The sequence below is a fragment of the Lithobates pipiens genome, unplaced genomic scaffold, assembly GCF_037356315.1.
Source record: "Lithobates pipiens isolate NorthernLeopardFrog02 unplaced genomic scaffold, aLitPip1_a1.2 Scaffold_19, whole genome shotgun sequence".
Classification (NCBI taxonomy): domain Eukaryota; kingdom Metazoa; phylum Chordata; class Amphibia; order Anura; family Ranidae; genus Lithobates; species Lithobates pipiens.
In genome coordinates, this window is record NW_027507764.1 from 274,527,056 (window position 1) to 274,552,503 (window position 25,448).

At 46.4% G+C, this 25,448-nt stretch overlaps 1 protein-coding gene across 1 annotated transcript in view; it reads right to left on the reverse strand.

Moving 5' to 3' along the window:
* The window catches only part of GALNT4 (polypeptide N-acetylgalactosaminyltransferase 4), a gene marked incomplete in the record, with an annotated part of 451,007 nt that overhangs the window by 190,418 nt on the left and 235,141 nt on the right, over window positions 1-25,448 (reverse strand).

Sequence of the window (25,448 nt, forward strand, 5' to 3'; positions counted from 1 at the left end):
ACGCACGCTGATGTACGTTGGTTGAATGGCACGGGCAGGCATATTGGCGTACAGGTACGTCCATTTTTAAATGCCGCCCTGCCATCACGTGCACGCCGCCGGCGGGACCCTCGTGAGTTCGGTCGCGGGTGCCGCGGACTCAATTGCCACGGGCATACCCGCAATCGTCTCACGAAGAGACTGAATTGGGAGATGCCGTTGTAAACAGAATCTCCCCGTTCTGCCTAGCAACAAGTGACGCTGATCTCTGCTCCATGTGATTGGAGCAGAGATCAGTTTTCGCCAACACAAAGCCCAGCCCCCCACAGTTAGTATCAGGCCCCTAGGAACACTAAACCCCTACACGGCCACCCCTGGTTAACCCCTTCCCTGCCAGTGTCATTTACACAGGAATCAATTGATTTGTATAGCACCGATTGCTGTATAAATGACAATGGTTCCAAAATGTGTCAAAAACATCCGATTTGTCCGCCATAATATCGCAGTCACAATAAAAATCGCTGATCGCCGCCATTAATGGTAAAAAAAAAAAATTATTAATAAAAATGCCATAAAACTATCCCCTATTTTGTAAACGCTATAACTTTTGCGCAAATTAATCAATAATCGCTTATTGCAATTTTTTTTAACCAAAAATATGTAGAAGAATACGTATCGGCCTAAACTGAGGGAAAAAAAGATTGCTATATATATTTTTGGGGGATATTCATCATAACAAAAAGTTAAAAATAACCATTTTTGTTTATAGCGCAAAAAATAAAAACCGCAGGGGTGATCAAATACCATCAAAACAAAGCTCTATTTGTGGGGGAAAAAAAAGGATGTCAACTTTGTTTGGGAGCCATGTCGCACGACCAGGCAATTGTCAGTTAAAGCAACGCAGTGCCGAATCGCAAAAAGTGGTCTGAACTTAAAGCGGGATTCCACCCTAAAGTGGAACCTCCGCTGATCGGATCCCTCCCCCCCTCCGGTGTCACAATTGACACCTTTCAGGGGGGAGGGGGGTGGAGATACCTGTCAAAGACAGGTATTTACACCCACTTCCGGGCATAGACTCCTGTGGGAGTCTACGCCATTTCCTGCCCTGCCGCGCTGTCTGCTGGGACACACACGGGTCCCAGTGACAGCACGGAGATTTCCTATTGCGCGGCGCGACTCGCGCATGCGCAGTAGGGAACCGGGAAGTGAAGCCGATTCGTTTCACTTCCTGATTCCCTCACCTAGAATGGTGGCGGCAGCAGCCGAGAGCCGAGTGATCGATCGGCCTCAGCTGCCGGCATCGCTGGAACCCGGGACAGGTGAGTGTCCATTTATTAAAAGTCAGCAGCTGTAGTATTTATAGCTGCTGGCTTTTAATATTTTTTTTTTGGTGGAATTCCTCTTTAAGCCAGCAAAATGGTCCGGTCTGAAATTGGTTAAAGTGGTTGCTATAAACATGTTATACTTAGCTACTCTATGCAATGGTATTGCACAGAGGTCTCCTTTCTCCATTTTTAGGGTCCCGCGCTGGTGTTCTTGGCCCCTCTGGAGGAGGGAAAATTGATCATTACTGCACATGCCCCCCCTAAGGTTATTTCCACTTTAAAAGTAGAATTCTGGATTTTTACGAACTATGCTTAAAAATGCTCCCTCTAACTACCAACTAACATATACTTCTCTATTTTCAGGCCACTCCGGTCTGGTCAAGTGATCGGCTCCATTGTGTCAGGCAGCGGTTGCTGCAGGGGAGAGGAGGGAGCACTGACAATGGATGGGCCATTGTAAGTCTACAGGTGACATCACTCAGGCCTTACCGGCTGTTATCAAGTACTCCCTCCTCTCCCCTGTAACCAGCACTGGCTGACACAGGGAATACAATGCGACTGGACTGGAGCGACCTGAGAATAGGTATTTATATACATTATTTTTGTTTACACAGATTAGTTACTACAGGTGTTAGGAGGGGGGAGCATATTTCAGCACAGTTAGTAAAAACCCAGAACTCTACATTCAATTTTGCATAATTTTACATGAACAGTTACCATAATGAATTACCATTTTAAGGAGCAAGGACAGATATAATGTAACAAAAAATAGAAGACCGAGACAAATACTCTGGGACAACTGAGATGGGAATTATTTCCACTTTGGGAAGATTCTCACACCTGTAGCATTTGTTATTTATTATGTATCATTTGAACCTTCATACTAGCTTTAGTATTCTGTTTCTTACAATATTTACCATACATCTGTAGAACCCAATAAAAACATTTGTAAAATAAAATAAAGGGAAATCTCCCCAAAAGGACAGGGACAGCAAAGGGATCTTTTTACCCACAAAATGCAGCGTTTTGCATGCAATAGACATCAATAGACCCGCATCCAAATCTCAAGTACTGCATTTTACCACAATTTTGGTTGTGCGATTTGTGTCTTTTCATACATTCACTGTATATAGAAGCGGGTAGGGAAGCCGGCCACCCACCATGTCCTTAGCAACAGATGAGTCATCGGCGGACCGTTCACGCCAAAGTATTAAAAAAAAATCCATACCAGACCCTTGCAGCCTGGCAGGTCAGGAAAAGGAGGGGACTAGCGAGTGCCCCCCCAAACCTTGAGGCAGGGGGACTCTTCCCAAAAACCCTGGCTGTGATCTGTGGGCAGGGGGCTTATCAGAATCTCTTTAACACCAGATCCTGCCCCCCCCCCCACCTATGTGACTGGGTACATCACAACTCTACCAATTCACCAAAAAAGGAGTGAATTGTAAAAAAAAAAAAAAAAAATTTAATAAAAAGTCAGTTTTTGACAAGTCCTTTATTTAAAAAAAATTAGATCTGTCTTCTCCCCCCCGAGCCATCTCTCCCTTCTTCCTAGCTGCCAGTTACCCGCTAAAAACAAAAAAGTCTGTACTTGTCCTGATGCGGTTTACCTCCATTGTGACGTTCCCTGCTGTCTGACACCTCTTATGTAGCCATGGGGCGTGGCCATCTGATGACGTCACCCGGAGAGCTTTTTTTGGGGTATTTTCTTTAGCCGGCAATTTTTTAACATTTTTTATGCATTCAGCCGTCAGTATGGAAGCTCGCTAAAAGCTCATCTGTTGCCAAGGACGCGGCGGCCTTTAGCAACCAGCAATATACCTGCCCCCCGACCCCCGAAATAATCACCTTAACCCCATCTTGGTCCAGCGCTATCAACCAAAACGTCAAACACAAACTGGGGGGCCAGGCTGTGTGTCTGAATAGATGAAAATTCGAGAGAGCATGCATGAGTGCCTCCATGGAAAGCAGCGCCCTCTGAGGGCACGTGGCAGGGGGGTTTGGGGGAGAGGAGCCAGAAGCACTGGTGGGGGACCCAAGAAGTGCACAGGCACATTGTAAATAGTGAGCTACATTTTAGCCCCTTTAAAAAAATAAATAAAAAAAAAGCCGTACAGAGCTTTTTTATGCTGTAGTGTGCAAGAGACCTTAAGGTGTAACAAGAACCTTTGCACCCACCTTTCGCCACCAGCGCTCCCCACTGTCACGGCAGACGGGGGTTCTTCTTCCCGCACTCACTGTTACAATTTGAATAAAGAAGCATGCCCGCGTGGGGCACTGCCCACAGTATTGTGAAAAGACTACAAGTATCCTCAGCCATTGCAGCTGACTGACGGCTTGTAGTTGTCAATGAAGTGTGAGGGCACTGTTGAGCACTCTTGTGGTTTGTTGATTCTTCCTGCCTTGCAGTAACTGCCTGCCTGTACAGGAGGTATGAGTAGACAGTTTACTGAGAGTCTGCAGGATCTGGAATCCTCCTCCTTCCCCCACAGCCGGCCCAATTATAGAGCGCAGCGCAGTAGGGAACCGACTGTGATCAAGTACTGCTGGTTTCCCTTAGGGGAGATGGCGGTGGCAACACCCGATTGAAGAATTGGCTTGGGTAAAGACACCACTGGATTCCTGGACAGTTAAGTGTCCCAATATAAAGTCAGCAGGTATAGTATTTTCAGCTGCTGACTTTAATTTTCTGCAGGAGCCTAAAGCTCTTCTTTAAGCATTAAAAGGCAAAATTTGCATTTATTTATTTTTTATTTTTTGCAAAAACACTTTAAATGCACATCGTTTTACAGGAAAACGTGCATCTATTACTTTTTTTTTACATTGTATCTTGTAAAGCATTGCGCCCACGATCAGCAGATCATGGGTGCAATGCCCGGGACACGTTTCCCCATAAGAGGCATCAACTGGAAATGGATGTTCCGTTCCTACTTGATGCCTCTTACAGGGAAACGCATTGGGTGAAGCTGTATTCTTTGACGTCACCACGCACCAGCCTGGAGGACAAGCTCTGCGGCTGTGTTGGTTTTAACTTCCTTCTTACATCCACTTTGTTGTAAGTGCAATATGTTATTTTTAAATAAAATGTCCGTTTTTTTTTTGTTTTTTTTGCATACTACATACACTATGAAGTTTCTCCCTTCTTGAACTCTACCTGTGCTGGTAAGCACTCGCTTGAACCAGGTGGAACTAGGATTCTTTCTGACATCCAGGCTGAATCCATACATCACTAAGAGAGTATGTCCTACCTGAATTTTGAAGTGGAATAACACAGCTCATTCACAATTGTAAAAGAGTGTGTGAGATTCCCATTACCTGGGATCCATTTCTTCTGGATCGTACAAGAGTCGCACAATTCCTTTTCTTGTAGAAAGTGCAATATTTCAAGCACAGATTTTGTTGGCCTCACATAAGAGTACCCATGGACTATTTTTTTTTTTCTACACTTTTAGATGTGGACTTTTATATTGATTCATTGGCAGCGCAGTTATTTTTTGTAAACCTATGGTGTTGCCAACGTCCCTATATTTCAGAACCAATTGCAAATAGGTACCTGCCAGTACAATGGGACTTTTAGGGCAACTCAAAATGCTAATTATATGTATAGTAAAATATACAGTGTTATTCATATACACAGATAAAAAGATCAGTACATACATCACCATAGAAAAACATTCCAAGACATATTAAAATATGACTGTTAGTTGAGCTAGAGGTTTGTAGTGATCATCTCTTTTCACTATTCCGGCGCATTTCAGGAACAGATTGGAATCCTTTCTTCAGGGGCATTTCCATAGGAGAAAATCATTGCTTAACAACACTTTACAACAGAAAATACATTAAGAACAATGAAAAAGGGATACAGGGTAGAGATTAGGGTTGTCCTGATATCACTTTATGTCATGTGACAGGTACAGATAGGTGGCACTGACTGATAGCTGGTACTGATAGATGGCACGGAAATGCAGCAATAAATTACATGAGACGAGAGAAAAGGATTTATTTTGTAATGCTCTGCTGCCTGCCACGCCCATCTTGGTACACCTTTTTTTTTTGCCATAGTAAGCAGCAGCAGGCATCTTGTTACACCCAGCCCAAACTATATGGGCTGAGTGTAACAAGATATCCACTGCGGGCTTACTACAGCCGAGTGCAGGGTGTACCAGGAGGGGCTTCGGGATGTTCAACCGCTGACAGCGACATGGAAAGTCACTTCCGTTACCGAATGTGATGGCTCCAGTCACCAATCCTGATGGCAAATATGGCTGTGTCCTGTCAGCTTACCTAGTTTCTGCTTAAAGACTTGCGCTCCACCCGCCGACTTTCGATTGCACGCAGCAACGTCGCCTCTCCCAGGAATCGGCTTAGGCATCGGGAGCATTTGTGCGAGTACAAGTACGCAAATACATGGTATCAGTCCTGATACCTATACTAGTGTCAGTACAACCCTAGTAGAGATGTTAGAAAATGGTCTTCTGGGAATGCCACTGAAGAAAGGATTTGAATCTGTTCCTAAAATGCATCAGCCATAGTGAAAAGAGATCACTAGAAATATCTTTGTATATAAATAAAACTTAATATTTTACTATACATAAAAGTTGCATTTTTTAGTTGCCCTAAAAGGTCCCATTGGCCGGGGGTGGGGGGGATGGGGGACTTTTTGCAATCAGGTAGTTTTCGGAGGGGTGTATCTTAGAAAGAAAAGAAAAAAATATATATACACACATACACACATACACACACACACACACACACACACACTAATATATATTACCTAGATTCAGGCTTTATGCTGACTTATACCACTAGGGGGAATTCTGGGAGTCCTACAGGGGAAGCGTTAACCACTTCAGCCCCGGAAGAATTTACCCCTTTCCTAACTAGAGCACTTTTTGCGATTCGACACTACGTCACTTTAACTGACAATTGTGACTCCCAAACAAAATTGACTGAATTGTTTGTTTGATACCTCAAGATTAAATGGGATTTTTAAGGCAATGTATAAGATATGTACTACTTATATATAAAAAATTTTTTATTGTAAATGCGAAAAGGAAAGAATACTATATATACATAAAAAGTCCATAGTATGACATTGTTATATTGGCATACAATAATTCAACAAAATTGATACAGTAACAAAATTGGCATACAGTAACTCAACAAAATTGACTTATTTTTTCCCACAAATAGAGCTTTCTTTTGGGGGTATTTGATCACCCCTGCGATTTTTATTTTTTGCGCTATAAACAAAAAAAAGCGGCAATTAAAAAAAAAAAAAGCATAATTTTTTTTTACTTTTTGCTATAATAAATATCCCCCAAAAATATATAAAACATGTTTTTTTTTCCCTCAGTTTAGGCCAATACGTATTCTTCTACATATTTTTGTTAAAAAAAAAAAAAAAAAATCGCAATAAGCAATTATTGATTAGTTTGCGTAAAAGTTATAGCGTCCCAACCATGACACTACCTGTCTGGAGTTTGCTAGTTCTCCCTGTGCGGGTTTCCTCCAGGTACTCCTCCAGGCCATTTTTACTCATTTTTTTTTTTAAATGGCGCCGATCAGCGATTTTTATTGTGACTGCGACTTTATGGTGGACACATCGGACATTTTTGACACATTTTTGATTCCTGTGTAAATTTGATCACCCCTGCGGTTTTTATTTTTTGCGCTATAAACAAAAATAGAGCGACAATTTTGAAAAAAAAAAACATTTTTTACTTTTTGTTATAATAAATATCCCCCAAAAAAATATATAGAAACATTTTTTTTCCCTCAGTTTAGGCCGATACATAATCTGTGTAAACAAAAATAATTCTCAGGTCGCTCCCGTCCAGTCGCATTGTATTCCCTGTGTCAGCCAGTGCTGGTTACAGGGGAGAGGAGGGAGTACTTGATAACAGCCGGTAATGCCTGAGTGATGTCACCTGTAGACTTACAATGGCCCATCCATTGTCAGTGCTCCCTCCTCTCCCCTGCAGCAACCGCTGCCTGACACAATGGAGCCGATCCCTTGACCAGACCGGAGTGGCCTGAAAATAGAGAAGTATATGTTAGTTGGTATAGGTGTTAGAGGGAGCATTTTTAAGCATAGTTCGTAAAAACCCAGAATACTACTTTTAAAGTGGAACTAAACTTAGGGGGGCATGTGCAGTAATGATCAATTTTCCCTCCTCCAGAGGAGGACCAAGAGCACCAGCGAGAAACCCTAAGAATGGAGAAAGGAGACCTCTGTGCAATACCATTGCATAGAGTAGGTAAGTATAACATGTTTATAGCAACCACTTTAACCACTTTCAGACCGGACCATTTTGCTGGCTTAAGACCAGTCCACTTTTTGCGATTCGGCACTGCATTGCTTTAACTGACAATTGCGCAGTCGTGTGACATGGCTCCCAAACTAAAATTTATGTCCTTTTTTCCCCCCACAAATAGAGCTTTCTTTTGATGGTATTTGATCACCCCTGCGGTTTTTATTTTTTGCGCTATAAACAAAAATAGTGACGATTTTGAAAAAAAGCATTATTTTTTACTTTTTGTTATAATAAATATCCCCCAAAAATATATATAGAAACATGTTTTTTCCCTCAGTTTAGGCCGATACATATTTGTCTACAAATTTTTGGTAAAAAAGAAAAAAAAAAAAAAAAAAAAAAATCGCAATAAGCGTTTGATTGGTTTGTGCAAAAGTTATAGCGTTTACAAAATAGGGGATAGTTTTATGGCATTTTTATTAATAATTTTTTTTTTTTTACTAGTAATGGCGGCGATCAGTGATTTTTATTGTGACTGCGACATTATGGCAGACACATCGGACGTTTTTGACATTTTTGGGACTATTGTAATTTATACAGCAATCAGTGCTATACAAATCGATTGATTCCTGTGTAAATGACACTGGCAGTGAAGGAGTTAACCACTAGGTGGCAGTGTAGGGGTTAAGTGTGTCCTAGGGGCGTGTTGCTAACTGTGGGGGGTGTGGCTGTGTTTTACAGATCACTGATCTCTGCTTCAATTACAGGGAGCAGAGATCAGTGTCACTGTTGCTAGGCAGAACAGGGGGATACTTCAGCATCTCCCCGTTCTTCCTCTCTGTGAGGCGATCACGGGTATCTCTGCGGCAATCGAGTCTGCAGGACACGTGACCGGACTCACAGAGCTTCCCATGAGCGCGGGAAGCTACCGTTGCCTCATGGCAAAGGTATATATTAACACTGCATATAGTATAAATAAACCGCACCTTTGTTTTTTTCACCTACAACGCTGTCTGCTGTACCCAATTGTGTGGTGAACCCATCCAGGGGATCACACACACCCGCTGCCGAGCTAACCCCCTCACAATATATACACATACATACATAGTACACCCCTCACATTTTTGTAAATATTTTATTAAATCTTTTCATGTGACAACACTGAAGAGATGCCACTGCTACAATGTAAAATAGTGAGTGTACAGCTTGTATAACCGTGTAAACTTGCTGTCCCCTCAACATAACACAGCCATTCATGTCTAAAGTAAAAATGTTCAAATTGGGCCCAATTAGCCATTTTCCCATCCCTGGGGCCATGTGACTCAGTGTTACAAGGTTTCAGGTGTGAATGGGGAGCAGGTGTGTGAAATTCGGTGTCATCGGTCTCACACTCTCATACTGGTCACTGGAAGTTCAACATGGCACCTCATGGCAAAGAACTCTGAGGATCTGAATAAAAGAATTGTTGCTCTACATAAAGATGGCCTAGGCTACAAGAAGATTGCCAAGACCCTAAAACTGAGCTGCAGCTGGGTGGCCAAGACCATACAGAAGTTTAGCAGGACAGGTTCCACACAGAACAGGCCTTGTCATGGTCGACCAAAGAAGTTGAGTGCACGTGCTCAGCGTCATATCCAGAGGTTGACTTTGGGAAATAGACGTATGAGTGCTGTCAGCATTGCTGCAGAGGTTCAAGTGGTGGGGGTGGGTGGCTGCATGGCTTTCGTGCCAGAAGGAAGCCTCTTCTAAAGATGATGCACAAAAAAAGCCAGTACTTTGTTGAAGACAAGCAGATTAAGGACATGGATTACTGGAACCACGTCCTGTGGTCTGATGAGACCAAGATAAACGTATTTGGTTCAGATGGCGTCAAGCATTCATTTTGGTCTTCTCGTTTTCACATCATCATGGCTTAGATTTTTATACTTTAATTCATTCACTATCGGGAATTTTTAACTTACTTAGAGAAAAAAAAACATTACCCCCGATTTAATCCCCTAGCCCACCCTTCCTTCCCCTCCCCCCCCAGCCCCTGTTTGCTATGTTCTCTCCTAAGTTACCTTCCTCTGCCTACCATCTTCTCTAAGTACTTTTCTGAGGATTTAAATTTTTCCCAACTTTCCCATTTTTCAGTATGGATCCGAGACCGTCCTTTATCTCTGCTCTCCAAATATGCCATTTTATTATGATACTCTATTTTTATCTCATGTCTGGTTTTTCACTGTTTAACCAGTTATTTGGAATCAACCCTTTTGCAGCATTGAGGAGTGTCAGAGTGATTGTTTTCCTTATCTGCTTCCTTGGTTTTTTAAAGTCCTGAAACAAACACGTCTGTAGATTGTATTCTATGTTCTTATTCGTTATTTCTTTTATAGTGCTCACCATCTCTTGCCAGTACTCCTTTATCTTTGGGCACCCCCACCAAATATGCACCATTGTTGCCCTTTGGTTGCATTTCCTCCAGCATAATAGAGAACTCTGATAATTATTTATTCTTGCTGGTGTAAAGTACCATCTGGCCAACAATTGTAGTTCATTTCAATGGTGCTCATATCCCAGGCACTGTCATGGACTGCTCCAATCATCCTCTCGACTTGACCGTCAGAGTTTTAAGTCCGTTTCCTTTTCCATTGGTCTATGTAGGCCGGTCTTCCTTGTCCTAATTCTGAAAGTATTCCATATACTTTAGATATTCCTTTCCTTAATGACTGTTGTGTATGGCAGAGCCTTTCCAAGGGCCTCTTTTCTCCATCTAGTATTGGCTGTGGAAGTGTTTTTATGAAATGTGCTAGTTGGAGTTGATTCCATTCGTTTATTTTCCATCCTGTACATTTTTTATTTCTTGTCATGTTTTAATCTTTCCCTTCGTAATGACGTCTTTCAATTGAGGGTTTTTTATTTTCCGTGCTGTAAATATCTCATTCCCTACGCGGCACGGAATCGGCCACCACGAGACTGAACATACCGCGGGCTTGTGAGTAAGCTACACGAGACATGTTCTGTTCGAACCTTGCTGCCCCAGCTGACGGGGATACGTGGGCCAGGACCTACTACCACTGCTAAGACTATTGTATGCCTCGGTGCACAGGACCTTTTCCCCCCGTTTTTTATGTGGCTGTAGGGGGGGGGGTATGTTTCCCCCCGCTGTCCCCCCTCCTATATAGGTTTTTTTCTCCCCCTTGTGTTTTTTTTGTTGTTGTTGCTCGCCCTTTTCTTTTTTATCAGCTCCTTACTTTGCGGACTGTTGCTCTGCATGAGAAAGTCACGTTGAGTGGCTCATCCATGAACCAAGGAACTATATTGGGCTCCGGGTTTAACAATGCTCATACGATGGCCTCTTAGCCCCCCCCCCCTTTTCCCCTTTCCCTCCTTTTTCCCCCTTTCTTCCCCCCCCCCCCCCGTCCCTAACCTCCCTAACGTTTCTTTTCTCGTCACTTCTCCTCCCCTCCCTCTTTTCCTACCCACTCTCCCCCCCTTTGTACCCCCCTTCTCCCCCCTTTTACTCCTCTTATTCTATCCCCCTTCCTCTCCACCCCCTCTCATTCTCTCCTGCTCTGATTTCCCCCCTCCTCTTTCCCTATGGCCGTGGTTTTCTTGGGGGGGAGGGGGTACATTATTTTTATAGCACTAGGTATTTGATATGCCTGTGTGCGTAGTCAGGAGATGGGACTTTTGCAAATATAAGTTTATTCAAGGTTTTCACATACATGGGGTAGATCCCCCAGGGGAAAAAAAAAAAAAAAAGAGGAACAAAAAGTGACAATAAAGACAGTGAAGGTCGCAGCCTCCATAGTGTGCAGCATAGTAACAGGAAATGCGACTATCAACTACTTAATACACCGTCATATGGGATCGACCTCAGTAGAAGTCCCTCCTCTGCCAAAACCGGCAAGGGGGTCCACAAATATACCAAGTACAGTGAGTAACTCAAGGTCTAGATCTAGAGGCCGAACTCGCAGCCACTGTAGGTAATCAGTAGGTCGCTTGCATAAGAGAACAGTTTGCAACGTTGTAAAAACATAAGAAAAAGAAAAGAGGGGGGGAAGATGAGAAAAGCAGAAGAGGATGGGGGGGAATGGTGTAGAAGAAAGAGCTAATGAAAGGAGGGGGTGAAGAATTTAAGGAAAGGGAGGATGGGGGAAGGAGGGGGAAGGAAAGGGTTAGGAAAGGGAAACGGAGGAAACTCGGAGTCCCCCGCCCGAATGTTTGTCAGTCCCCCCGACTCCCCTTAGTGCCCCAAAAGGGCTCTACCTTCTGTCGAGTACACAAACACATTCCAGAGTGACCACGTTTTCCGGTATACTTCCTGCCTATCTTGAGCAGTCAGTATCAAATCTTCCATTTTGTTAATTTCTTCCACCCTCCTCAACCACATGGCTACGGAAGGGGGAGTTTGCTGTTTCCAGAGCAGAGGAATACAAGATTTGGCCGCGTTGGTAAGATGGCGCAAGACTGACCGCGCATATCTCTTAGGGGGCAAGTCCGATAAGTGTAAAAGGAAAAAGGCTGGATCATTTGGGACTTGCCATTCCGTGAACTTCTGGACAATATTGCGGACTGCAGTCCAAAAGTCCAAGAGCTTGGGACAGGACCAAAAAACATGTAGGAGCGTACCCCGGTCTTCCCCGCAGCGCCAGCAATGTGCGGGCGTGTCCGGGAAAACAAGGTGGAGGCGGCTAGGTGTCAGGTACCATCTTGTGAGGATTTTATAATTCAACTCCTGTGTTTTGGTGCATATTGAGGACTTTAGGGTAAACCGTAAAACCCGCGTAATCTGTGCGGGCGTGAAGGTGTAGCCCAAGTCCTTCTCCCATTTCGCAAGACTGGAGATCTGGTGCGTTGGCGGCGGCGTATTTAAGAGCCCATACATTTGAGAAAGAAGTCGGGGGATAGGTTCTGTGCCAGAGAAGTACTCCTCAAATACCGTCAGCGATCTAGAGTGAGCCAAGGGGTTCGGGATAGATTGGAGGAAGTGATGCAGACGCACGGCATCCCAAAAATCTAAACCGTAGGGACCCCTGCGGTCCATAAGGGCACCAATAGAAACCCAGCCGTCGCGTGTTACAAACTGAGATGCCTTAGTAAGGTCGGAGTCACGTAAACGACGAAACTGCGTCGATGGTAGGCCTGGCGGGAATCTAGGATTACCTAGAATCGGTGTCTGGGGGGACGACGTGGTCGTTAGGGAGCGTTGAAGCGCCGCCCTCTCACTCTGATACAGGGTGTTGCCTATAAGCGGATGGGTCTTCACTTCCCTCGGCAGCGCTGCCCTGCACCATAGGGCAGACCTCAGCGGAACCGGACACTGATGTTGTTCTATCTGGGCCCACAATTTAGTGGGAAGGTTGCGGGCCCAGTCAAGCACTCTACTCAGATGGGAGGCACTATAATACTGTCGAACGTCTGGTAGCGCCACACCTCCGTGTCGCTTTGGAAGAGATAATTGGGAACGCGGTATGCGAGGCCGCTTCTGTGCCCAGACAAAACGGGTAAATAGCGCCTGTACCTGTTTAAAATAAACAGGGGGGATCCTGATCGGCAGAGTCTGAAATAAATACAGAAATTTTGGCAAGATGCACATTTTAAGGAGATTACATCTGCCAAACCAAGAATAGGTCCCCTTCTGCCATGAGTCCAGAAGCAGTCGCGTCTTAGTCAGCAAAGGGGGAAAATTACATGCGTAAAGGTCTGCAAGGTCCGGAGGAATAGTAGTGCCTAGATAGGTCAGGGCGGTCTGAGTCCACTTGAATGGAAAGCTGGATTGCAGGGCAGTGAGCAACCGTGGCGGGAGCAACATCCCCATGGCCTCCGATTTGTTAAAGTTAATTTTCAAATTGGATAACTTCCCATACCTCTCAAATTCCTTGAGTAGATTGGGTAGGGAAATACCTGGGTTAGTTAACGTAAATAGCATATCGTCGGCGTAAGACGATATTTTGTGTTGCACACCCCCCACGGTTACTCCCTGTATATCCGGGTTCAGTCGGACCGTGGCCAAAAAAGGCTCTAGAGTCAGTGCGAACAGGAGAGGAGATAGTGGGCAACCCTGCCGTGTCCCGTTAGCGATTGAGAAAGAGTTTGACAGTGCCCCATTAACCTTCACTTGGGCCGTCGGCGTGGAATACACCCCAGAGATACGCGCAATCATCCTGTCGCCCAGCCCCACATGCCGGAGTACCGCAAACATAAATGGCCAATTGACCCGGTCGAAGGCCTTTTCAGCATCCGTGTTTAAAAGTACGCACGGCAATCCCGCCCTCCGTACCACATGAATCAGATTTAGCACCTTCGTGGTCCCGTCTCTGGCCTCACGGGACGGAATAAATCCAACTTGATCCAGATGAATCAGTTGTTGGAGCTGACCTGCTAACCTTGTAGCCAAAATCTTGGTGTAGATTTTGAGGTCTAAATTTAGAAGAGAAATCGGCCGATAACTGCCGCAGCATGCCGGGTCCTTTCCCTCCTTGTGAATCACCGAGATGTGAGCGGCTAACGAGTCCCTAGTAAACTCCCCGCCTTCCCCTATTGCGTTGAACAGGGCAAGCATGGGCTGCCCCAGGAGGTCCAGCAGACGTTTGTAGTATTGCAATGTGTAGCCGTCTGGTCCTGGGGCCTTCCCTGGCTTCATGGTCCCTATAGCTTTATGGATTTCCGCTAAAGTGATGGGGGAGTCCAGATCTTCCCTCGCCGTCGGGGACAGGGAGGGCATTTGAGACTTTCCCAAGTAGTCAGCCAGGACGGTCGGGGATATGGGGCACGTACGTAAGTTGTAAAGGTCTGAGTAAAAATTCCTAAATTCATCAGCGATTTGCATGGGTAGATGGGCTCTCCGACCTCCCGGCGCCCCGACATGAGGAACATACGTCAGAAGCCTACGTTCCCTGACCAGTCTTGCTAAAAGCTTCCCGCATTTGTCGCCGGATTCATAGGTCATCCTACGGCAAGATTGGATGGCAGCTTTAGCCCTAAAACGTAGTAGGTCTGTAATCTGCTGTCTGAGCATCAGGAGGTCATTTTCAGAAGATTGGGATGGAGCGTGTTTGTGTCTGGCTTCTACGACGCGTAGCTGTCCCAGGAGCTGGTTCAGCTTTTCAGCGCGTTCCCGTTTGATCCGTGCGCCGTGTCGTATCAGAACCCCCCGCACCACCGTTTTGTGGGCCTCCCACAGAACCCCCGGGGGACAGTCTGGAAGGTCATTTTCCTGGAAATAACAGCGCAGCGTTTTGGCGACATCATCTAGAACTTCCGGGGTTTGTAGGAGACTTTCGTTAAGCCGCCAGAATCTATTCGTCAGGGAAGGAGCGTCAGTCAGCCTGTACGTAAGGAAAATTGGCGCATGATCTGACCAAGTCCTGTCTCCAATGGAAGAACATTCAACCGCATGTAATTGGGAGTGGGGAATTAGAAAGTAGTCGATTCGGGTATAAAGCTTATGCACGGGGGAGTAAAACGTGTAGTCTCTCTCCCCTGAATGTTGTAACCTCCAAACATCTATAAGCTGTGAGTCATGCAGTGTCCTCGCAATACGTTTAAGCTGAGCAATCGGCAAAGACGTCCGGCCGGACGACGTGTCTGCAGAGGGGATCAATGGGACGTTAAAATCTCCGTCGAGTATCAATTGTCCAACCCTAAATTCCTGCAGTTTTTCCATGGTCCTCTCTAGAAAAGTGGCTTGGAGTTCGTTAGGAGCGTATACAGCCGCTAGAGTCACCTGCACTTGACCAATAAGCCCCTTGAGGAACACAAATCTGCCCGAGGGATCCAGCAAGGATCCCTGGCAGCGCCACGGAAGTCCACTAGAGAGGAGTATGGAAACCCCCTTGGATTTAGCGAGCGGGTTAGTGGAGTGGTATGTCCATTGGAAGTGTCTGTTGCGTAGGTATGGCAGTGCAGTCGGTTTAAAATGGGTCTCTTGTATAAAGGCAATATCAGCATGTAATCGTTTTAAGTCAGCTAAAAGCATGCGGCGTTTTTCAGGCGTATTGAGGCCCTTCGCGTTGAGCGACAAGATTTTCACGCGGGGTATGGCCATAGAGCAATCGGGGGGACCACCGAGTTAGAGAGAAGGGGGAGGTATAGGGCAGAGAAAGAGAAGGGGGGGTACACCGGGAAGGGTAGGCGGGGATGGCAAAAGAGGGGGGAGTAAGGGTGTAGAAAGGGACAGAGCGGGGGGGAAAAAGAAGAGGGGGGGGGGACGGGGTGGGAAAGAGGAGGAGGGGGGGGAGGATCTGGGGCAAGGAATACAGCGAGCAAAAACAAAACAAAGAGAGGAGGAGTAGGGCCTGAGAGGTCAGGGACAGTAATAAATTAGAAGAGAGAGGGAATAGAGGAGGAAGACCACAGAGCAGGGAAGAAATAAACAAAGATACAAAAAACAGTACCTCGGGAGTGGGCCTAGTGCCCTCTTCTCCCTAGAAAACAAGTAAAAGCATATAATGGCCCCGGGGGGACTAACCACGACCCCCAGAGCAATATGCCGGCCTATGGGTGGGGACGAGACTGACAGGAAACCAGAGATCCGGCTCCGCAGGCACGTCCCCCGCCTCACAGAAGTTATAGATGCATTATGTGCAGCCGCATAAAACATTCAACATATGTGTAAACAGTAGAGAAAGAAAGAACTAAACCATAGGTTAACAGTTGAAATAGACAGACTAAGCACGTGTCAAGACGTCCGACCAACCAGTAGCCCCTATAGGGCCGACAGCTGGTCGCAGCACACCCGGGTAGGGCAACCCGAAGCCCCCCCCGGCCGCGCACAACCCCCACCCCCCCCCACCCACCCACCCCCCCCCCCCCCCAACAACCAGCCCCGGGCCACAGGGCACCTGCACAGGGATGGTCCCCCGCACATCGCGGGAACATAGCGCCGGGCCCGCAGGAAACAGTGCAAGTGATGTGTGTCAGACAAACCTCATATAATACGAGGAGCCAGAAATGGATTTGCGGACAGTTTACAGTAGAAGATCACTGAAAACTGATACAATTAAGTGCCAAGATCCATTTACCAAACAGTCCACACATTTCAACAAAGTTGCCCACATCTTCCATTACTGTGCACATTAAGTCAATGAGAACCTGGTCTCCGATCTTGCCTCAGCTATGGGCAGTTCCTGATAGACATTAAACTGGGGGATGGGTCCATGGATAGCCGGCTGAAAATGCAAGAAAATGACAGGCACTGAAGTACTTCAGGCCTACCTCCGCAGCAATCCACGAACATATCCTCACCAGCTCCAAATTTATACATTTAACCCTGTGCTGTAATAAGCTTGTTTTATCTTATGTCTATGCAAGAAAACATTTTGATATATGAGCTTACTGATCGTCTATTACGCAGTAAGCGTGGTTTGGAGTAACTGGATGCATAAATCAGACACCAATGGACCCATGATCTCAGTATGCACTTTAAAGAGTCAGAGTATTCAAATGCAGTGATTTACGGTTTGCATGGGATACTAGTAAAACTTTTAACCTATCATGCTTGAGCAAATTGCATGGAAACAAAAATAATAAAAGCTGCAGTCCTTGTAGTACAGAAACCCAGAAAGCCTCAGGAGAAAAGCTTGTGAGCGGCAGGATACAATAGGCAGTAAGGTTGTCCCAGCCAGGATAGTAACGTAGTTAAAAGGTCAGCAGACATGAAAGGGGAATGTTGTGGGGACATTAATGGTGGACGACCCGTAACACTGGCTGTATTCTGAAACTAATGTTTACATCGCAATGCGACAGTGAAGCCTATGTAACCTCAGTGCAACTATAGTCAAATCTGAGTATGACAGGTAAGTCTTTGGTTGTGAGCAAACTGTTCCATGTTGAGTCCAGCTCAAGGTGCAGGATCCGAACAAAGGAAAATGGAGAGCCTGGGGTCGAGCAGGTAGAACATCCACCCTCCCCCCGCCCCATGAAACACTCCATAGCTAGGTCCCAGAGATAGTTAGTACAGCTCGTAAAGCAGGTAGCATAAATCCATAGTCTACTAATGTCAGTGCTCATCTGCTAGGAACCTGCAAGCTGCTGGGCATCACACCGAGGGCGGCCTCAGAGGCATCGGGCCACCATGGAACCTGCTCTCCGATCCCAGAGTGGAGCAGGCATAAGGTGCACTATCCCCGTGGGGTGTATGTATTGGGGGGGCTCCCCAAACGTCACCAGAGTGCTGGGAGATCGACTCGCCGTCAGCTCGGGGGCAATGGCGGGGGGGGGGGAGGGAGGGAGGGGGAGAGGGAGGGGGGGCCGGGGGGAACGGCAGCAGGCAAAGAAACACAATCAAAAAGATACCTCAGAGCTCACGGGGTCCCCCCCCGGAGTGCTCCCTGGGTCTGCGACGCCGTCGCTGTTGTCTGGGCGGCTGATCACCGCTGCTGCCACGATGGGAGTCCGGTCCTGTTCCCCGCGAGCGAGGGAGAGCTGCCAGCCAGTTCGGGACCTCAATAGGCTCCGCATCCAGAAACCGAAATAGGGCAGGTAGGGAGTCCATAGCTCGCAAAGTGAAGGCACGTTGATCCTTGCGGAAGGTAACGGACAGCGGGTAGCCCCATCGATACGTTGCTCCGCAGCGCCGTGCAAGATCTAGTAGGGGCTTCATGATGGCGCGTCTCTGGAGGGTGGCACGGGAGATGTCCGGCAAAATCTGCACCTCCGCACCATCAAACTCCAAAGCAGGGGCCTCCCATGATTTCCGTAATACTTCCTCTTTGAGACCATAATGGTGCAGGCGGCATACTACATCTCGTGGCCTGGTGAGATCCGCAGACCTGGGCCCCAGCGCACGATGTATCCTGTCGAACTCCAGGCGGGAAGGGAGGTCCACTCCAGGGATGCTGCGAAAGATCGCAGCAACAGTGTCCGCAAGATCCTCAGATTCCGTCGCTTCAGGTAACCCCCGCAGCCGCAGGTTGTTCCTGCGGCTGCGGTCCTCCATTTCCTCCAGGCGTAACTGCTGGGTAAGTAGCATGTCCATGGTCGCCGCCTGGGAGGCCTCCAGTGCTCCCACCCAAAGATCTAAGGCTGAGAGGGAATGCTCCCCCCCCCGCAACCCTAGCGGACAGGTCCCTCACCTCACCCCTGACAAGCGCTATTTCTTTGCGGTGAGTTTCCTCCACTCTGTCGATCAGGGCGGTGATGTCGGCTCGCGTAGGGAGAGCCTGTAATAGTATACGGAGGTCCGTATCCATCTGTGGAGCTGTGCGGGGGGTCTCCGCCGCGTCCAGGGTATTCCGAGGCGCTTTAGGTGTCTCCAGTTGCGGGGCGGGGAAGGAGGCCTGAGAAGCCTCCGAGTCTAGGTCCGGAGAGGAGCATGTCGCCCTATCAGTCTCCACGTGGGCGCGCTCCGGCGCCATATTGGAATCGGCGGAGCGGTGTTGAGACAGGTGGAAAAGCCGCTCTATATCACTGGAATTCGCCGCCGGAGTCGGCGGTCTAGTAAGCCTGTTGGTTTTGTGCAAGTTCTTCTTCTTGGAAGCGGGCATAGTGCGGGTCAGCAGGAGGAATAGTCCGTATAGGCGAGAGACGGCCGGGAGCTCAGGCAGTGCACGTCTCTATCCTTCCATGTTCAGGCCACGCCCCCAGGAGATGGGACTTTACAAGTGGCAGAATTCTCCTGAAGCTCACGGTGCCCTGGCCGTGATATCCAAACTGACAGCTTATGCTATGTGTCACTGTGACACTGTGTAGGAGTGGGCACTTTATAACTACGGTGCTGAGCGTTAAGTTCACTTACATGTACTGTTGCTGGTTAAAGCACCGTATACGGTGTGTATGTTTTAAACTCCATCGCTAGGAACACACCTAGCGAATCTTCGACCCCACGGCTAGCTGTGGTTTAAGCCAAGTTGGGGTTTGTTCAGGGATGTATGCTCCGGCAAGGTTGGGGTGGCTGAGAGCTGGGAGGGGGCAGTTGGGATGTTTATGTTCTGGTTTTAGGTTTTATGTTTATATTATGGTCTTAACTATGCACTATGGCACAAGAAATGCTCGAATGCTATTCAAACTATGATCGCTTCATTATATAGTATGCAACCTTTACTGGTCTGGGAGAGTCACTGCTCCGGGGACTGTCCGCCTTCCTCCTTTGAATACACCTGAAATATATTATAGTTCTGGTGGAAACACATATCACCGGACAACTGCAGTTGGCACTGAAGCGCCCGTGGATAGGCTGGTCATACCATGCCACCTATACACCATATTCCGTGGGGTCTCCATTCTAGTAGCTAAAACGACCCACTTTGATCTGATCTCAATACAGACGGATCCCCAGGGCAGATACTTATTTTTACATTGTGTTCTCTATGGGGAACAATATCTTGTTTTGGCTTTTTATGTACCCCCGCCTTATAACTCTAAGATTATTACTGAAGGGCTCTCATACATGGCCCAGCACCCCACAACCCCAGCAATATGGCTTGGGGACTTTAAAATGGTTCTAGACCAGGAAGCAGACAGGATGCGCCTAGATAGGGGTGGACAATTCCATGGTGAGACTAGACTGGGCCGCACTTTCAGAGAGTTCTCTCTCATTGACCCATGGCGACATAGGTATCCAGAGAAGCGTGCCTATTCGTGCTTCTCGGCGACCCACTCCTCTATGTCCCGCATAGATTACTTTATGATTTCAAAGAGTCTGCTGCCCAGATTGTTGGACGCAGGATACTGTGCCCGGATCACGCCCCCTGTTGGGCTACATTTGAGCTTAGCACGGCCGGCGGCCCGAGGCCGTGGTGATTGCACCCCTTTTGGCTGTCAGCACTGAGAGAATGCGAGGACAGAGAAGGAATGGCAGTTCTTTTTCGTCACCAACCGCGACACGGCCCGGATGGATCATGTTTGGGAGGCCTTCAAACTACATGTCTGCTCCACTCTCGAGGCGCATTAACAGGTTAAAGAAGTCTAAGACTGACGGCACAGGCTGCTGAGGGACCGGAGTCGGCGACCGCTGACTTTAGCACTAACCCCACTCCGACCAAGGCCCAGTTACTTAGGCATCACACACGCGCAGTTGAGCATCTCCAGTACGAACAAGCCAAACAGAAGCTCTTTTTCACCAGACAGCGGGTGTTCGAGCAAGGGGAATGCGTGGGGAAGCTCCTGGCCTATCTGGCGCATCAGGACTCCAGGCCTCCGGTGGTGATCTCTGGCGGTGGCGGAGATGTTTCAGGAGTTTTACGCGGCGGTATATGCCTCCCAGGTGAACACACCGAGGACGGAGACCGAGACTTACCTGGGGGGTATTCCCCTTCCCCGGCTGTCAATGGAACAGGTCGGGGACCTTGAAGCCCCCTTGAATACGGATGAGATTGCCCTGGCGATAGCATCTCTGGCTTCAGCTAAGGCCCCTGGACAGGACGGCATTCCTTTAGACTTCTATGCCCAATTCTCTAACATAATGGTACCGGAACTATCGAAGTTATATAAATATATATTTGAATCAGAAGCCCTTCCCGAGACTCTACGACAAGCCACCATTATAGTGTTGCCCAAGCTGGGTAAGAACCCTCACCTCCCTGAATCTTACCGCCCCATTTCCCTACTTCAGACCGATATTAAAATACTAGCTAAAATTTTGGCCACCAGACTTAACAAGATAATCTTGTCACCTATCCACCACGATCAAACGGGATTTATGCCAGGGAAAAACACAGCCATGAATATCCGTCGTTTATATAAACATTCAGGCAGGGCACGACTTGGTGGGGTCGAGGGCAGTGGTGTCCTTGGATGCGGCCAAGGCCTTCGACTCCATCGAGTGGGATTACCTTTGGGAATGTCTGGGACGATTTGGCTTTGGCCCCAACTTTGTGAAATGGGTTACACTACTCTATTATCGGCCGATGGCTAGGGTCGCGGTTAACGGCTGGGTGTCGGACCCTTTCCCCCTTGGGCGGGGTACCCGCCAGGGATGCCCGCTTTCTCCTCTTTTGTACGCCCTTACGGCGGAACCCCTGGCGGCCAGGCTCCGGCAACACCCGGGAGTGGTCGGCCTTCGCAGTGGCACCCTGGTGGAATCAGTGAGTATGTATGCGGACGACACTCTTTTGTATTTGGAGGATGAAGGGTCGTCGCTGCAGACTGCCCTGGAGGTGATAGAGGAGTTTGGCAACCACTCGGGCTTAAGAATAAACTGGTCCAAATCACAGGTTTTGCCCCTGGACGTGTGTGCCAGACTGTTGTGCGACCTCCCTCCCACTATCCAGGGTGTCCGAGATCCAGTATTTGGGGATACGCATTATAAGGGAACCACGGGATTACATCCTACATAATATCGAACCCCTATTTTTATTTTTAAAAGCACGTACCCAGGCCTGGTCCCGTCTCCCTCTTGGGGTTATGGGCAGGGTTAATTTGACTAAAATGATTTTGTTGCCCAAGATCCTTTATGCGCTCTGGCACTCCCCAGTTATGATTCCACTCCGAATTTTTAATTTGTTAGACAATATTCTTAACGTTTATTTGGGGCTCATCTAGACATAAGCTTGCTTGGAATACCCTTAAGAATCCGTCCTGTTCAGGGGGGGGCAGCCCTCCCAGACTTCCGTGCTTACTATATGGCGGCACAACTTTCACATTTTTACCACCTGCACAGATTGGATGGGGAGAGATATCAGACGCTGGTGGGTAGAGGGGAGGGTCTCCACACTCATACTCACAATCAGATGCTTTTTCGGGGGGGGGGGGGGGGGGCGGGAGACACACAAACTCAATTTTTTTCCTACCACAGAAAGATTTGGAAGATAGCGCTGGGAGTTGTAGGCGCAGACTTCCACCACTCACATACCCCCCTGTGGTGCAACCCCCTGTTGCAGGAGTTACTGGATATCCCTGAGGTTTAACTATGGGCCTCTAGGGGTATTATTTTTCTACACCAAGTTATATCTCCACTCGGAAAATGCGCTACGACACGCACTTAGATCCCAGTTTGCTGAAGGCCTCCCAAACGTCCAAACATTGTCCATGGTTGATTTACTATTGGGTGACAACTCGGCTCAATTGATCTCCAATATGTATAATCTATTAAGGTCTAGGGCGGTGATACAGATCTCAGAGAGCCAGGGTCAGATGGGAGGAGGATTTGGGTCCGTTGGAGGGGTCGGATTGGGACGAGATGCTTGAGAATATTAAGCAAGTATCATTGAAATTGCCTGATCGTCTTACGCAATTGTATATAATCCACAAATCATATCTTACCCCTGCCAGGTTGGCGAAATTCCGGCCCGGTTACAGTCCCACTGGAACATTCTATCACTTAATATGGGCACGCCCTGAGATCCAATCATATTGGGCACAAATCAACTTCCTACATGACCATATGGGATCACCCCTCCAACTGGACCCAAAAGTGTGTGTGCTGGGGATGTTTCCGGACATTACTCTGGACGCATACCTGACATTTCTACATTCAACCTTGTTTATTGCAAGGAAACTGATAGCGAAAAATTGGATGCGCCCAGATCCTCCTCTAGTCCGAGATTGGAACATAGAAATCAACAGTAAATTGCCATACATAAAATTAGTATATAGGCACCACGGTTGCCCTGCCAAATACAACAAGGTGTGGGATAGGTGGCTGGATGCTTTGGAAACCTGTATAGTTTAGACTGGTTAAGGCTTGAGGTTCTAAGTGTGTGCCTTGGGGTGTATGGTGGTGGGCTAATGCCAGGGGAGGTGGAATGATAATATTGTAATGCTATTCTGCTCCTCACAGTGTATGTCCTTTATGTATTAGGGGTGAACCCCCGACGGTGTTTATAATCTAAGCCATGTGTATGTATCTACTGTTTTTTGTATTTTTTCAATTGATCAATAAACCTGTGTTTGTTAAAAAAAAAAAAAAAAAAAAGAAGATCTCTCATTCCCTGGCGCAAAAAAAATAAATAATAATAATCGGTTCCCATGAGTGCCATTAGCGGGGAATTATATTCCCATTTCTCTTTCCGATTCACTGTGTCCCAAATTTTAAAAACATTCTTAGTCAGAGCATGTGTATCTTGGTCCAGTGTCCTATATTTTGTGGTACCCAGATATTTTTGCTTAGTGTGCTCCTACTTATTGTGTTTTCTATCTCTACCCATATTTTTACACTATTCTCATTTATCCACTCCATCAACCGTGTCAGTACTACTGCTTCATAATATCTGTGTATATCTGGGGTTGCCAATCCTCTGTGTTCCCTTTTCCTAGTGATAAGTGCAAAACGTATTCTAGGCTTTGTTCTGCCATATGAATTTTATCAACATTTTTTTTATTATCTTGAAAAAGCTTTGCGGTATCCCTATTGGTAACATTTGAAATATGTACATTACTTTTGGTAGGATGACCATTTTAAACATGTTTATTCTGCCTATCCACGACAGTGTGCGTGAGCATATTTTCGGCAGTTCCGCCTTGACCTAATTTATTAATGGAATATAGTTCGCTACATATAGGTTTTCAACACGTGGGGTTAATTTAATTCCCAGATATTTTAATTATTTTTTAACCCAAGTAAACGGGAGTTCTTTTTGGAGAGTCTGGACCTCCTTTTCCTCTACTCCTATATTTAATATTTCTGTTTTAATAGGATTTATTTTAAAGTTTGAAAGTTCCCCATATTTTATTACTTCTTTCAATATGTTTGGCAAAGTCAACTTTGGATTTGTTACATAAAACACATCTGCGTATGCTGCTATTTTATGTACCTTTTCTCCCCCTGTCACCCCTCCTATATCCCGGTTGTTTCTTAGGGTCGCCAAAAAGGGTTACATTGATAGAACATATAGGAGAGGTGAGAGCAGGCAGCCCTGGCATGTTCCATTACACATCTAGAAACCAGAAGACAGTCTTCCGTTGACCCTCATTATGGCGGTTGGGCCATTATACATGTTCTTAATCCATTGCATATACTTTGGTCCTATTCCCAGGTGTCCAATGTATCCATCATGAATCCCCAGTCTATCCTGTGGAATGCCTTTTCTGCATCTATTAACAGGAGTAGAGCTGGGGACTCATTTATCCTTAATTTCCCTAACATCAGGATTGTTTTTAAGCTGTTGTCGCTTCCCACTCTACCCGGGACAAACCCGGTCTGATCGGGATTTATCCAATATGGTATTAATTTTTTTAATCTGGTGGCCAGAATCTTTGCGTAAATTTTTATATTGGCGTTTAGGAGGTCTGTAATTAGAACGGTTGGTTTTATCTTTCCCTTCTTTAGGTAATATTGTAATATATGCCAGTAATGATTCTTTTCAGATTTTTTTCTTTTTTCTCCCAAGTTATTTAGATATTCACATAGTCTCGGGATCAGAAGCTCTTGGAATTGTTTGTAATATTTAATTGTGAAACTGTCTGGTCCTGGACTCTTTCCAGATGGGATATCCCTCATTGCCCGTTTGATCTCTTCCTCCGTTTCCGTTCCTTTTTTCTAGTTCGGGTTAGTTGCTCCATTATATTCTGGGTAATTTTGCTTCCTTTAGATGAGCTTGTATCTTCCTTCTTCTGGTTTCTTTTTCTTTAACCGACTCTTCCTTTTTATTGAGTATAGTGCACTATAGTAACATTGAAATGCTGCTGCAATCTCTGATGTTTTATTTACGATTTCTCCCTTTTCATTTTTAATCTTTTATATATAGTTTGACTTCTTTTATCTTACTAAATTTGATAAATATTGACCTGATTTATTACCCCACTTATATCTCTCCTGGGCTACTCTGTAATAATTACATCTCTCTTCTTCCTCCAGTACTACCTTCAGTTGTTCTCGTTTTTTAGTCAGTTTCCGTAATGTTTTTCTTTTTCGCTTGCTTTTTACGTCTTTGTGCCAATTCATAGATTTCTTCAGTAATTCTCGTCTTAACCTTTTTCCGGTCCTGTTTTTTTTTCCTGCTTCAATGGCAATCAGTTTACCTCTGAT